Source organism: Octodon degus, unplaced genomic scaffold, assembly GCF_000260255.1.
Source record: "Octodon degus isolate 3935 unplaced genomic scaffold, OctDeg1.0 scaffold00022, whole genome shotgun sequence".
Taxonomy (NCBI): domain Eukaryota; kingdom Metazoa; phylum Chordata; class Mammalia; order Rodentia; family Octodontidae; genus Octodon; species Octodon degus.
The window spans coordinates 18,041,900-18,045,432 of record NW_004524598.1 but is presented as its reverse complement, the minus strand read 5'-3'; the positions used below and the strand labels follow the sequence as shown (position 1 = coordinate 18,045,432).

Sequence of the window (3,533 nt, the reverse complement as noted above, 5' to 3'; positions counted from 1 at the left end):
CCGAGTAATTGTTGGAAGTAGTCATGCCTGGATATTCCATTAGAGAGCTTGCGTGTTCAGAGGCTATTTCAGTACAAAAGAGAATAAAGATGATTCTCTACTTTTGAGGTTATAAAAAAATAATATCCAGAAGATGTCATATCCAAAAGATGTCTAAGGTACAGAGCAGAAATGTTGATTTCCAGTGTGTATATGTCAGTTGAATTGGTTTAGAAGAAAAAAAAGCTTACTATGAAAGGGTAGATTGATTGATTGATTGACTGATTGATTTGCTCTAGTCAAGGGAGGGAAACTTTATTCAGGCCCCAAGGCTGCAGACGTTGGGCAGGTGGTGTCATTGTGGATGAGGGGCTGGCTGAGCTTTATTTGGTCTTCTTCTTCTGGCTCAAGTTGTTGGTGTGGCCACACTTCTTCTTGTGGCAGTTGACAGCACGGGGGTGCAGGCGGGCATAACACTTGCGGCAGATCATCTTGTCATAGTTGTACTTCTGGGCAAGCTGGCGCAGGGATGGCTCAATGATCCCACCTCACAGGTGAAGCACCAGGTGAAGGGTGGACTCTTTTTGGATGTTGTAGTCAGAGAGGGTCCGACCATCCGCCAGTTGTTTGCCAGCAAATATCAGATGCTGCTGGTCAGGTGGGATGCCCTCCTTGTCTTGGATTTTGGCTTTGACATTCTCGATGGTGTCACTGGGCTCAACCTTGAGGGTGATGGTCTTGCCTGTCAGGGTCTTCACCAAGATCTGCATATCTGCGTCTGCCGCTCGGTCGCCTGGTTGGGGAGAAAGAGGGTGACGGAAACCAGGGTAGATATTTTTATAATAAAAAATGCATACAGTTTTCTCTTTACACAAAACAGAAAGACAGATAAATTATATGAGACTATCAAGACACTTTAAGTTGTATGTCTTTCTGGTGTTTAAATTAGAACATGATGGAATTAAAAGTTTTGATAAAGTATTTCTGAAATAAATTGCTTTCAATTTTTAAACTATTTGCTGTATCAATTTACCTGCTACAATCAAATGGTGTATTGCTCTTCATGAGAAGAATGGAATGCATAAATACTGTGGGATAAACCATTAATGGTGTAGGCTGGAGATGTAGCTCAATAGCACAAGCACCTCCCTGGCCAGTACAAGGTGCTGTTTGATTCTCAGTATTTAAAAAAAAAAAAAAGACAAAACTTTAATGGTATAGTAATATCAGAGAATGCTATTTGGAAAATAGTTTAGAACTGTTTTAAATTTTACAACTTTCCTGAGTTTGCTTTTATAGGTTGGATCACTTTGAGAAAGGGTACCAAGGTGCTTTAGCAGAATAAATACTTTTAACTCATGATATATTATTGATATATTAAATAAATTTGATATTGCTCAGAAAGACAGAACAGTGCCTAGAAAAACTGCAATACTATGACTTGGTTCTCTGCTAATTAAAGAACTATAAGAGCCATTGTGTTTTTCAGAATTCTCACAGTTCTGTCTCTCTCTCTCTCTCTCTCTCTCTCTCTCTCTCTCTCACACACACACACACACACACACACACAAACGCACACTCATATTTTTCTGTTTGTTTTAAAGCCAACTGGAGACTTTTCCAAAGGCAAGAACTATCGTCTCTTATGGCCTATTAATGATTTAATTCCAAATCTCTCAAATAAAGTGAATTAAGTGAATCGCTGTGAATAATTTAGTTCCATTATTTTACTGTCTTACAATCTGAACTTACTCATCTTCTTCCATATTTTAAAGCAATCAATTGTGATACATGCAAACTTAGATCTCATTCTAGTAATTCAACAATGTTTACTAGAGAGAAGGAGAACAAATAAGACAGTATTTTAATTTTAATACTAGATATTTAATCCATTTAAATAATTATATGAAAACTTAATGAAAGGAATACAGAATAATGTCAGAGAGTCTAGGGTCCATAATGTTATAAAATCTTCAGTATGATAGCAAATACACTTCACTACACTTCCTCCGTGGCCACTGAGCATTGGGATATTTGTTAGATATGTTATATGTCATCTTTTTAATCAAATGTACAAGATGCTTACTTGTAACCTTTTTACTAAAGGAAGAAATTAAGCTTAGTAAAAATGTCTGCATCACAGAGGAAAAATATGTCTGGTAATAACAAAACCCTAACATTTCAACTTACAGCAATCCGACTAAAACCTTTTCTTTGTCCTGGTTCTCTTACATTTTTGCAGAAGATAGGTTCACTATGGAATCTGAAGCTTTGAGGAAGTGGAAAGGAATCCTTAACTGACTGCTAACAGCTCGTTTTGACTTTCTACACACAGGCATCATCCAACACTAACCCCCCCCTTTTTTTTTCCGGTGGAACCAAGGATTGAACTCAGGCCCTTGCGCTTGCCAGGGAAGGGCTTATTCCACTGAGCCATCACCCCGAGCCATTTGTGAATTGTGAGAGAAGGCGCTTCTGCAGACACTGTTGACCACAGAGCTTACTGACTCAGCCATGGAGGTAGTAGGTTTGCTCCCCCAAAAGTACAGAAAGCCTCTGGTCACAGATGACTAAATCATTCCTACCCTTCAATTAGCTCTGCTACATGTGGTCCTCTGGCATCCTGTCTGACTCTTCAAAGCAGAGGAAATGCTTTCTATGTACAACACTATGTTTGATTTGAGTTGGAGGGAATGAAAATGTCAAATGATCTCAGCAGAGACCACTGCTTAAATTACGTCTGACTATTACTTGAGTGCTTTTAAGTATACGTGTCTTCATTGGTTTTAGTTTGAATTTGCATGCTGTGTAGTTCTATTCTTACCTTTAGCTCATGTGAGTACAGGTGTGAGTCTATGGATTTTTTTAAAAACAAATTATTAGCAGACTGGGTGTGGTGACATGCGCCGATAGTCCGATCACTATAGTCTGATCTGTGTAGTGGGACCCTGCAGACCCTGTACTAAATACATAGGGGAAAGATGTTAGTATATGCTTGTAGCACGGAATGTTAACATTCCTTGTGTGGAGCTGGTGCACACGCATGACTCCAATTCTTTTTTTCAATAGCTTTCTCTCCCTTCTCCTCTCCTCCATCCCTGTCTTAAGCTCCTTCCCATTGCAGAAAGATTTATTTTGCTACCTCCTATTATAAATCTTTTATTTTGTTTCTTAATTTTGCTTTAGGCCTCTCAGGTAAGAAAAACCACAGGATATTTAATATGTGTCTGATTTATTTCACTGAATATTACACTTTCACAGTGCCTCGATTTTCCTACAAATGACTCCAGTTTATCTTTCTTATTGACAGAGTAGTGGTCCAAGCTGTGCTAACAGCACATTTTGCTTTTTGCTTGTCACCTCTTCATAGACACGTAAGCTGCTTGTGAATCTGTGACGCTTTTGCAGAGACACAAGCTCTGAGTGTTACCAACTACTGTAGAAGTTCTGTAGAGACTTGCTGTTTCCCTTGATTGGTGAAATAATATGGGAGACATTTCTAGGGCTTTTAAAGTATAGCTGCCCCATAAATTTAATGTATTTGTCCCCGTAAC

General features: G+C 38.8%; 1 pseudogene; it reads right to left on the bottom strand.

Moving 5' to 3' along the window:
• Positions 1-362: 362 nt before the first annotated feature.
• On the bottom strand, positions 363-752 carry LOC105741769 (annotated as a pseudogene).
• Positions 753-3,533: the final 2,781 nt, after the last annotated feature.